At 46.7% G+C, this 12,383-nt stretch overlaps 1 protein-coding gene across 3 annotated transcripts in view; it reads left to right on the top strand.

Annotated features, from left to right (window-relative positions):
• Positions 1-12,383, top strand: part of DVL1 (dishevelled segment polarity protein 1) — a 73,028-nt gene that overhangs the window by 19,357 nt on the left and 41,288 nt on the right. The gene's annotated exons all lie outside the window — the stretch shown is intronic.

Below are 12,383 nucleotides of genomic sequence, written 5' to 3'. Positions count from 1 at the left end.
TACCTCACACTTGGAAGACCTGCGGTTGGTTGTTAACCCTGACACACAGTTTTCTGCTTTATCTTAGAATCATAGAATCAGTAAGGTTGGAAAAGACCTCTAAGATCAAGTCCAACTGTAAGAAATCCAATAAGTCTTCCATCGTGTGTTTTAGATGATAGTTTGCCCTGCAGAAGGCTTATCTCATTCTGTGTAGTGCCAGGAGAGTGAGAGTCTGCTTTCCATTTCAGAGGGCTTTGAATGCTGCCTAAATAAAAACCCAAAGTAGTAACTGGCCCCTGTGTTTCCCTCCTCGTTTCCACACTAACCCACTGGTAAATGAAGGCAGAGGTTCTGTTGGATCCTGTACTTCAACCTACAAATACTCATTTAGAAGTCAAATGCGCTTGGGCGGGTCTGGAATGAAGGGTTTGCATTTTGCTCACTCTCCCTTTGTATATGGAAAAGGTTCAGTCTTCTCCCTGTGATGCATAAAATCTCAACACCTTTTATCTGAGCTGTTTCTCTGAGCTGTTCCTCTTCGGCTGCTGGAATGGCTCGGAGAGAGGGGGAGGTGGGGAACCGAAGAGGCAGAGCTGGGCAGGTGAAAAGCTTGTCCCTCTGGTGTTACCAGGAGCCCTCCCAGCACTGCCCGCAGTCGCGCTTACTGCCTACAAGGTTGTAGTTGCAGAAGGGCAGCGTTTGGAGGAGCACCGTTTCTCTGTGCATGCGCGTCTGTTCTCAGCAGGGCTGTTCCCCGGCTTTTGCAGGGTCCCGCACCCGAATGGTTTGGTGGTTTAGACCTATCTAGTCTCTATTTTCCTTAAACATATGGCTCTAAGAGCTGTTGGCAAACGCTTCTTGCTGTATTCTTGAGGAACAACGACTTGGTCGTTGGATGGGAAGCTTGGGATGCACCTGGGGAAATGGGAAAATAAGGCATTGTGGGCTCTCTTCATTGCAGCTGCTTGTTTTTGTGTGCGTGTGGAATATCTGTGTCCGTCGGTACTGCCATGCGTTCATATAAGGATGCACTGAACAGGAATAGCTTCAAGAAGGATATCTTCATAAAGAGCTCAAAACCCTGTATCAAGCACCAACGTGAGTCCCTGAGCAGCTTTCTTCTTGCTTGTAGTTCCTCAGGAGTAGAGTAGTAAATGAAACAATCATCTCAGTCTCTCCCTTACACCCGTGTCTTCCAGTTCTGAGCTGAAGGGGCAACTCATGAAATGAGGGAACTTGGCTTATCGATGCTTACACGGACAGCTGTCTTGTACTGGAAGACTTCAGGTTTCTCAAACCAGCACCTCACTCAATTTGCTTTTACAAGAATATTGGATGCTGCAATTTGTGCCATCATTCTTACTCTTTTTCTGAATGAAATAGTAGATATTTTTGTACAACGCATTGTAGCATTGTTTGGAGTAGGAAACTCATGACTAAACATGAACACGGGGCTGGGGGATGCCCTTGTGGTCAGGAACCTGTTTCACTTCTTCACTGGAACTCCTTTTGGTGGTGAAAACAGAAATTTGGTGGTGAAAATCTAACGAGTGATCACCAGCCCATGTGGGCATGTATCCAAAGACTACCAGTCCCTTAGTTTATATCTAACTTGGGATTTTGTGACGAGCTGGAGAGCTCTTTTTCACTGCCTAAACAAACTTGTAAATCCAGTTATTCTTTGAGGTTGAAGTGTGGGTGGAATTTATTGCTAGGTCTGAACCTAAGAGGTCTGAACCCAGCTTTTCATTACGTTAGAAGTTTGTCTTGCAGGGTTGCTGTCCCAGGGAAGCATCAGAGGGCTGGACCTTCACTTTGCCTACCCCAGCAGCACGTCGTTCCTTGTGGGAGACTAAACTTTGAAGGAGTACAGATGAGGACAACTTCATCCTCTGATCTGGATTCCAAAATACTTTGTCCACAGAGGCTGTCAGGGCTGTGTTCTGAACGGCTGAAACAGCCATGAGGTGGATTCATGTTCTACCCCTCGTGGGCTGCCTTTGAGACTTGACCAAGGTTCCAGGAGTTGTGCTTTAGATATCTCTCCAACTATGATCCAAGCACTTTCTTTTCAACCTTGTATGGAGAATCGAGTAGTGAAGGCTTCTAGTGGCTTCCTGCACAAAAAGAGGATACGTAGTCTTTTAGGGGTTTTTGTGGGAGAGTTGATGTTTGCATGTTCTTTGAAGGCAAACAGAGATGCTTGTCTCCACCTCTGTGCTGGTGATTTATATCTGTCTGGAGGCAACAGGCACTATCGCATCGATTACTGCAGATACCTAACCTGTCCTGGGCTGCGAGTTACCCTTCTGGAAGGTGGAGCAGTGCAGACCAAAAGACCTCATTAAAATAAACTGAATAATTTTCACCACATCACTGACCAGAATTATGCCATTTAATTAAAATACGTCTAGACGAATAACCTAGGGGGATGGAGAGATTATCTATAATAAGTGTTTGAGGTTTCTGCAGAGGGACCATACTAAATAAATGTATGAATGGCTTCTTTTCTCTCCTCAGCATCTGGAGTCTTGTAGTAGCCTTTGCGGGATCATGTGGTTGTTTCTCGTCTAACTCGCTTGGCATTCATCTCTTTGTTAGCAATTATTTTAACCTGTCTGTAAATAATATTTCTGTGAGGTATTGATTAATACTTGTGGCTAATTTTTGACCTAGATTTGTTATTGTAATGAGGTGCTTTTAAGAGCACAAAAGGAACACTTCACACATGAAGAAGGATCGATTCTTATCTTGACTCCTCTCTTGTATGTTTAGCTTCCATGTTCTGGTTGTACAGCTGAAAGCCAGGTTGTGTGACACCTGTATTGAAAAGGAATTAAATAGCTGTAATGAGGTCTGGGGTTGCTGCGTATCCAGAGGGTGCTTAGAATGCTGGAAGGTCTTAACTGGGGGCACAAACAACTGCCTGGGGCCATTGAAAGAGATAAGAAACATTTGCTGTCAGTGGGCTCTGTTCTTATCAGTGGCCAATATTTTGACTAACAGGTTGCTGCGCGGTTGTCTCCTGGGACTTTGGAGAAGGACTTAGGTTACAGTGGTCTGGATATCTCTTATTATATCATCATAACCTCCTTCTGAATTATTTACGGTGCCCTTCCTCCTCGGTCAGTAGCGCTGCCTACAGCAGATCCACCCGTGGGCTGAATCCGGTGCGTTGTTTAAGACCAATTCAAGTGGAGTGTAGTGTTTGTGCTTGTGTTTGTGCTTGTGTTTGGCTCGGGAGTAAATTTCACCTTCAAAAGTTAGCGTTGGGAATCAAAGAATGGCATTTGCTTCACAACCCATTGGATCAGCGCCATGAGGAGACTGCAGTGCCGCAGCTCTGTTCTGGTGGACTCTTTCCGCTGGATATGTCGGCGCATTGTCCTGTAATTCCATTTTCATTCAAAAATTATGATCTTTCCACCCAGGACCTTTCTGCTCCTCAGCTTGTCAGATGTCTTTAATTCAGCATCTGCTTGAGTTCCACACTTCTGTAAACTCAGCAGCTATTGGTCCTTTTCAAGTAACTTTGAAAGGTGCGGAAGCGTAGCCACACTGTTAGAGTCTGTTTGTGCTGAGGGAGGCTTTAGAACCAAAATCTGTGTTTCCTTTGCACAAAAATTAGAGATATTCTTGATATGTAGTAGGTTGAGTGGCCAAGAACCTTCCAGTTTGTTCATCAGTGGGGTTGAGAGCTGTTGATGATCATCTATAAGCTTCGTGAACCTTGCCTTTCAGTTCTCAGCTTCAGAACTCGCTTGGAGAATGGCACTTGGGCGGCACATTAGTAACCACACCGTCTCGATGAGCTGGTCTGTGGTTCTTGGTATGCGAGGTTGTGACTTGACTTCAGCCTGCAGAGGCTTAGATTTTCACCAGGCTGCGTCTCTACCTCGACTTTGTGTGAATGTCATCTCTAAGTGCTGTTTAGAGAGTGTCCTGCCCTGGAATTTTGAAGATAATTGCACCCTGGGGAAAGCGGAATCAGAACCAGCTGGTTCAAACGGGCATCCCACAACCATCTCACTGCTGGCAGTGGCCTCTCTTTTACAGTGTTTTTCCTAGGTGGTTTTTAAGAACTGTTTAATTTTATGTGGGCTTGTTAATATTTATTGGTTTGTAACTAAGCCATTGGACTGAGACTTGGAAATCTGGGCTCGGGTCGCAATTACACTGACCTGCCCCTTTGTGCTGTGGCTTCCTTGTCTTTACAGCAGAGATGATGCTGTGTCTGTCCCCTGGGACAACCCTGCAAGGATGGAGTCATTAACACCTGTGAGATTGTGGTATGGGCACATAAATAATTTACTAAATAACATGGAGGGTAGAGGAAAAAGGGAAATAATAGAAAAGGCAGAAGACTCTCAGTGTGGCTAAAATGCTTTTTGCTTGTTACGGACACTGTGGGCAATTCTATTCCAAACTCTTTCCAAGGGAGTGGATGGTGTTGATGAAAACAAAGGGTGAGGTCTCAGGACTTTAAAAGTCAACCATTTATTTGGCTTCTCTGTACACATAATTAGGAGTAACCTTTTTTTCTGCGAAGTTAGCTGATGATGGAGTGAAGAATAACACGATGAATGTTTGGGGCTATCAGTGCTAAAATCAAAATAGATTCATTTCTATGGATTTCAGCTCATAATGCCATAAATGCTTAGTGGGATGTTCAACTCATAATGCCATAAATGCTTAGTGGGATGTTCACACCTTGAGCATCTGCACGACTGCTGAAATATTGTTAATTAAGCAGTGGAGAAGGAACTCATACTCCCTGTATGCCATTGCTCTTTAACAGTCAGTCAGAAATACTTTAAAATACTTAATTAGAAGGCATTCCTCATAGATGCTACCAAGTGCCATGTACTTGGAGACCCATTCGGAATGATGGGCAGAAGCTCTGGCGAGGGTCTGTGGGCCAGCACGAGTCAGGCTGTGCTGCACTTGACTGAAATGGAAGGATGAGACAGATCTGGGCTGGGAGCCCAGGCACCAGTTGGTTCAAAACACGTGGAGCCTTTTGGTATGAGTCACTGTGTCGCTCTTGGAGCGGCTGATAGGCCTTTAAAAGCGCTGCGAGTGCGATGCAGGTGGCTGACGGGGATTGCTGCACATCAGAATTCCCCTGCTCGCAGTCGAGGCAGTGAGCTCTGCTTCCCTCCCTTCCTCACCCGCTCGTGTGGTTCTTCATAAGTTCACGTGCAGGGATCTCGCTTAAGCAGAGCTCTGGATTACATGAAACAGCACCAGATTATAAAATAAAAGATGGTTTGGATTGGAAGGGACCTTAAAGCCCATCCAGTCCCAACCCCCTGCCACGGGCAGGGACACCTCCCACTGGATCAGGGGCTCCAAGCCCCATCCAACCTGGCCTGGAACCCCTCCAGGGATGGGGCAGCCACCACTGCTCTGGGCAGCCTGGGCCAGGGCCTCCCCACCCTCACAGGAGAACATTTCTCCCCAAGATCTGATCTCAATCTCCCCTCTTTCAGCTACAAACCGTTCCCCTCGTCCTATCCCTGCATATCCCGGATCAACAGCCCCTCCTGAGCTTTCGTGTAGGTCCTCAAGTAGGTCTTCAAGTACTGAAGCTGCTCTAAGGTCTCTCCAGAGCCTTCTCTTCTCCAGGCTGAGCAACCCCAAATCTCTCAGCCTGTCCTCACGCAGGAGGTGCTCCAGCCCTCTGATCATCCTTGTAGCCTCCTCTGGACTCACTCCATGTTCACCTCAAGGTTATGCAGTGGATTGGTGCCAGAGTGGAACTGAAAGAGATTTGATTGTCCTTCGAGTCCCAGCTCATTGCTACAAAAAGTGAAGCTTTAAGTTTGAAATGAAGGGTGGGTTCAGGATGATTCTCTCTGAGGAAATACAGTCATTCTTACTTCAGCCACGTGCTTGAGCATAGGTCGGTATCAAGTGCCAAAACTTTTCCAGTATCCTGCAGTTCTCCTGGAGGATGATAAATTCTCCGTCGTATTCCAGAAGGTCGGCGTTATAAACTGCTTGGATGTGCCTCCAGGAATAAAGGTGGAGTGGAGAAAACAGGGAAGAGGCAGTTGTGTGGGCAAAAATGTTTAGTGTGGTGATGGAGATCAGATGTGGCAGAGGATAACTGGTGTATTAACATTTGAATGCGTTAACTGTTAATTGCAGGTGGAACCACCAGGACTATGTTTAGATTTTTAGAAGTGTTGGGTAACGTGAGACAAACAGGAGCAGCTCATCGCAGAAATGAAGAAAAAGAGGCTTCTGAACACATTTGTCCCTTGTGCAGGAGGAGGTGGTTTCCCTGATGGCCACTGCTCGCAGTTTCTTGCTACAATTTCTGTAGAACTCATAAGAAGGAGCTGGTGTGGGTGGTGGAAGGCCAGAAGGTCACCCTCAGCTGGGGTCACAATGCCCCCATCCAGTCGATGGCTCCGTGTAAAAGGGACGTGGACTTGGGTGCTGAGCCTCTGCAGATCTCTTTTATCGAAGGGTATTTTGGCGAGGGTTTTGTCCCACCGCTGGGTGTGGTGTTCGTATCGCAATTGTGGGTAGGACGTTCGTATTCAGTTTTGACGGGTTTGTGTGTGGGAGTGCTTATATGGAAAGGCAAAGCAGTGTCAAGTGCTGTGTATAAATAACAACCTAAAAAGAAGATCACCGGTTCCAGCGTCGCTCTGTAGGATTTTGAGGGGAGATTGGCACGGGCTTTGCGTCGAGGAGCACTGCAGCTCTGCCTCGGGAGGCTGCAGCACGATTCCTGCTCCCGGACTCAGTGGGGTGCCGAGAAGATCTGAGGCTTTCAGGCATCACAGAAGGCTGCGGCTCCTTTGTGCTGAGCAGAGCCCTTCTGCGCTGCACTGCATTATGGTGTTTATCTGCTTGGCAAAAAGATTTCTCTTCTCCTCCCCTCTTTCTGATTTCCCCAGCATAAACGTTCTATCCTGGCTAAGCCTCATGTGTAAATTCAGCGGGTGGCTTTGTTTCCATCCGTTTCTGAGAGTCGGGAGGATGGCTGAAGGCTCTCTGCGTTGTGACCTCAGCTACAAAAGTCTAAAGTTTTAATTCAGCGTTAAACATCGAACCTGAAATGTTAATCAGCTTCAGAAAGAGTATTTATAGAGCTGCAGGCATGGTTCCAGTCGAGTATTCGCCATTCCCCATGTGATCAGAAGGGTGAGAGGTGGCAGCTGCTGGGTTTGCTGGGTGCCTTCTGCAATTTAAACTGTCCTTAAAGGAATGGCACATCTTTATTTTACTGAGTTTTTCTTAAAACTGGCTGTCCTCTCTCCTTTGCTTTGGCCTTGTAGCAAACAGTCTGATCTTCAGAGGTGTTTCTATTCTGCATGGAAGCTTGGCCTGCTGTTGGCAGGCAGGATGCAGGGGGTAGCTGGACAAGTCTGGGCCTTCTTCAGAAAGGGCTTCTTCCTACAGAGCTTTGAAAATATATTTTTATGGCTGGTGAAGTCCGGAGAGTTTCTATGAAGCAGCCAAGTGGACTGGGATACCACTGGAGTTCCAACTGCTGATCTATCAGGTATCTGTCACACTGCATTAGAAGTTGGGGGCTTCCCAAGCAGAAGTTGCTTTTGGGTGAGCTGAGGATCTGCCAACGCAGCTGGTAGAATCTTACAAATAGCTTCACTTAGTGTTCACTCATTGCAGGTGTGGATTCGTGGTTATGTAAGGTTTTACTAATTTAAACAGGTTACTGCTGCTTCGTTAGTAGAATCCAGTTCTCCAGAGAGGTTGTGGAGACAATGAAATCTTGGCTGGATATGGCCCTGAGCAACCTGAGTCCACTCTGAGCAGGCGGTTGGACAGGTGAGCCCTGGATTTCTCTCCCAGGAATCATAACTGACATGTGAATAATCTCGCCTGCCTGTGTGCCGGTGGGAGTCATTGAGGATACGAGTAGAACAAATGGTTTGATGACATCGCCTCCTCTCCAAGGATCTCCAAGCAACTTATAAAAACTAATGAATGAAGCTTCTTTCCCCCTTCTCTGATCGGTAAAGGACAATAAAGTAGAATCATAGAATGTTTTGGGTTGGAAGGGACCTTAAGGATGACAGTGACAAGATGGGATTAATCTAGTGCTAGAGTATATTGGAACGCACGCTTTGTGGCGTGGTGCACGTTAACCTGGAATGGATCTGTAGGGCCATGCTGGTGTCTCAGGCCTTCGTTTCCCATGGACGTGGCCTCGAAGGGTTGGGCTTGCAACTGGAGAATCAAGGAAAGGAGAATTCCCTTCTTAACCTTGGAAAGAAAAAAATCATCTAGCTGATTCTCGAGATTAAGTCTCTTGCAGGCAGGCACGAAATGCAAGTGTGTGCAATGCTATCAAACCCGCAGTTTAACATCCAGTTGCCTAAATGCGGATGGATTGGTCGTTAGAGGTTTGTGGGGTTCCTTTGCTGTTCTTCATATGGAGTCAGAGCATATTCTGAGGCAACAAAGAGCGTGGCAGAGGGGTGAGAGGAAGGGTAAGCCTGAACAGTCCTTGGTCTTTGGGCTAAAATCTTATTGGGAGGAGAACAAAAGGTCAGGATTCTGTAAGGGTAACCAAGGATATCAGCCTGTCACAGAAACAGGTGAGGTACGAGAGGAGAAGAGTGGTTTGGTAAATGCACCAGTACATGTTTGTGCAGAGCATGGTGGGAGCAGAGCCAGAGGATCCAGACACAATTCCAGGAAGTGAGAGGAAGGAGGGGCTGTGACCAGCAGTGATTGTTTCGTTTAGTAATTAGTTTTTAAACCTCAGCTCTCAGTCAAATAACGCAGAGGATGTGAGCTGCTGCGAACTGTTCCCTCCTCCCCTTCCCCACACATCCACACCCTTTTCTGTGCTTCCAAGCGAAGGCTCTATTGATGTGAGAGCTGATGGTGGGGACCGTGCTGGCAGTGTGGAACAGGTGCTTGTTTGAGAGCGTGGGGTCTTTTCCATCCTCCGTTACTGATGTACTGTGTGACCTTGGCTGAGTTATTCCCCTGTGGCCTTCTTTTACCTGGTAGGTGCGTTTGAAGGATGAATAAACGATGTAATATCTTCTGTGCTAGGATATTTCTGGAGGATGATGAAGAGGAAAATGATACAAACTGTAGAATCATAGGATAGTTTGAGTTGGAAGGGACCTTAAAGAACATCCAGTTCCAACCTCCCTGCGACAGGCAGGGACACCTCCCGCTGGATCAGGGTCTCCAAGCCCCATCCAACGTGGCCTTGAACACCTCCAGGGATGGGGCAGCCACAACTAACCTGTTCCAGGGCCTCCCCACCTGCACAGTGGAGAAATTCCTCCTTATGTCCAGTCTAAACCTGCCCCTCTCTGGTTTATCCCCATTGCCCCTCGTCCTGTCACTCCAAGCCTTTGTGAACAGCCCCTCCCCGATCTCTGAGCATTGACGAACAATCTCCGTGTGAATTGTTGGTGTGCTGGCAGAGTCCGTCCTCCCTCTCCTTTGCCAAGGAGGATCGCGTTCAGCTGGAACTGGAGGGCCGTGTGGGGCAGACCAGCTGCTGGGAGGTGTTGGGACCCAAATTGTCTGGAAATGACGGGTTTGTTGTTTGGTATTGGTTGAGCGATAGCTTTGTACGTGGCCCTGTGGGGAGGTGTTTATTTGCCCTCTTCTCTCTCCCCTGGAGTAGCTCAAACCTGCGTTGAGCAGGGGATTGTATGTGCTGGGAGAGACGCTGCGTGTGTTCACACCTTGCCAGTGTTTATAGAGCCATGGTGTTGCCAGGGGGTGGGATGGACCTAGGAAACAAATATCTTCTCTTCTGAAGGGAAGCTGTAACTCTGTGAGAGGAGGAGATGTCTTTCTTGGCAACAGATGGTCTCTCTTCTGACTATCGAACAGTAAGTCTATTAATGACAGTGTTTGAGAGCGCTGGTGCTGTATCTCCACAATGGACCACATCCAATACCAACAGACTTTTCCTTACCTCTCTTGGAGATCTCTGGTGGATAGAATGCATCACCTCTTGTTGCTTACTGTGCTGGCTTGGTTTGGGTCTTTGTTTGAACCAATTCCACGGGGCCTTAGGACCTTAGTTTTATATTGGTTCCTAAGGGACCCTGTGTTTTTCAGAAGCAGACAACACAACGAGTGTCCCTCAGCCCTTGCTCCTAAGTTCGTGTAGAGCAAAAGACGTCTTCTTGAGTACAAAGCTGTCCCCGGACAGAAGCATATGGCCATAACCATTCATATTCCTTTCTTGCCTTCTCTCTGTTGCTTCCCCTTCCTGCGGGTTGAAAGGAGCTGCATCTTTACTACAAATAATGATTTGTAAAACAGCGATATTTGAAATTAGTGGTTGCTGCTGTCTTTGATGTTCTTGGCACTGTTGGTTGCTACCCAAAGCAAGCTGGGAATTACAGTCTGTCATTCTCTTGCCTCATAGCTCAAGGCTATATTTAGTAGTTCAAGTTGCAACAGATCTGAAAGTCGTTCCCTTTAGCTGCAGCAGGCAGCTGGCGCTGTGATAGTGTGCTGGTTTGTGATGACTTCAGTGTGCTGGTTTTCCATCATGAGGACGGCTGAACCAGTCTGTGCAGCACTGCAAGGATATCCTGCCTGCCGCTGGCTGTGTCAGTGTTAGAAAGACCCCAGGCCATCGCTCGGGAAAGAACCGCACAATCGGGACAGTTTCAGTGCTTGACTTTTGCCGAAATCACAGAGCAGAGCTCTGCGTATGGTTTCTGGGATGCGCTAAGTGGCATTTCCCATAGCGAGGGGGGAAATAGTGTCATTTAAAACAGGTAAAATTATTGCAATGTCTTTATTTGGTGATCCTGCGGTTGGATCCTTTCTGAGTGAGCGTTCCGTGCAGGACTCGGTGAAACACAGGAGGTGAGGTTTGAATTTGAGTCTGTTCATTGGGGCTGGAGATCCACATGGGTGTTGAAATCCTCTATTTGCACACAGAGTTTGCAGCTCCAGAATCACAGGTCTGAGAGCCTCGTTGAGTTGTCAGAGGGTTATAAAGCGCTGAGGATTTGCTGGTTTCAGTGGAGTTTACTCTGAATTGTCCCTTTAGAGTCCAGATGTAAATGACTGAAGCCAAAACTGAAGTCACGTGGTCTGTGTCCTGTTGCCAAAAGGTGAAGGGAGGTCAAATGCATTAGGAGTTAAATGGATATTTTAAGATGTATTCCTTTCCAATAATAGGAGAAGGGTGAAGTCTACCTGACACTGTACTGCAGGCCATTCACAATGCGAATAAATATGGAGAATGATGAGAATATTCTTTCCTCCTTTAAAAAATGGTTTAAAATATGCAAATGTGTGGGTATTAGTGATGTTATTTTCCAAAAGTAAGGTGGAAAGAAACACTTTGTCCGTTTGGTCTCTTCTCCTTCCTAACCACTTTTCCCCCTCATAACATGACACTGTTTCATGCACAGTCCAATTACTTTGTGGCTGTTGTGGGGTTTTTCTACAGCAACAAGAGAGACAAAAACATAAATAAAGGAAAATGTGGTTGCGGAATGACAAATTTTGATTGAGTTTGACCAGACTTCTGGTTGGCCTTTTTAAAGCTCAGAGATTGTCAAAACCAAGTTGTCCTTATTTCCCTGTGTAGGGACTTGAGGCCACTAATCTATTTCTGGTACGAATCCACTGTTTGACTTGGTGTAAGCACCCTGTCGTATCTCCTCTCTGCCCAGGTTTAGACAGTCCTGCTCTGCAGGGCTCTCCCGTGGGTTTGTACAGTGCCTGCTTCCAAACGTTCCCACTTTTGGTTGGAGGCATTAGGTAACATAGAAGAATATCTTGAGTATTGACATCAACGTGGAGCCTCTTGTTGAAGAGTAGACCTGGTGTTCTTGCAGCTGAGTGACTTTGCAGTAGTCAGCTCAGTTCCTTCAACCGCCCGCCCCAACTCAACAAATATCCCAGCCAGTTCTCCCTGACCTGGGCAGCCACCTCTGTGCATATCTTTAGCTCTTCAGAATCATGAAACAAACCCTTTATTGCACAAGTGACTCCCTGAATTTAGCAAAAGTTCCCTGTTGGTTTCGGCTGTCCCACAGCCTTAGTTTGGATCTCAGCAGAAGAGAAGAGCTCTGCGTTTCAAGGAAGCCGTGGGCTTCCAACACTGGTGCTATTCCTGTAACTCTGAGAAATTGAGTACTATGGATTAAGTGAATTCAGGTAAACTCTGTCCTGCGCTGCTTCTCTGTTGAAATAAGAGACCAAAATGGATCAAAATGCCCTGCAGGCTTGCTGTGTTGAGTGGGAGTATTTCTGCTTCCTTTGGTCTAATGTCATACATTCTTTAAACACAGAAGAGTTGCCGATACCAACGTCTTAGTCAAGATTTGTATTCTACCTGAATGGTTTAAGCAAACCATTGTCCCTTCTGATGTAATTTCAAACTCTTGATAGTTTTCCTAAGATGTTTTTTC

Source organism: Cuculus canorus, chromosome 21 (assembly GCF_017976375.1).
Source record: "Cuculus canorus isolate bCucCan1 chromosome 21, bCucCan1.pri, whole genome shotgun sequence".
Taxonomy (NCBI): Eukaryota; Metazoa; Chordata; class Aves; order Cuculiformes; family Cuculidae; genus Cuculus; species Cuculus canorus.
Note: the sequence above shows the minus strand (reverse complement) of the source record. Positions and strands in the feature narration are given on the sequence as shown.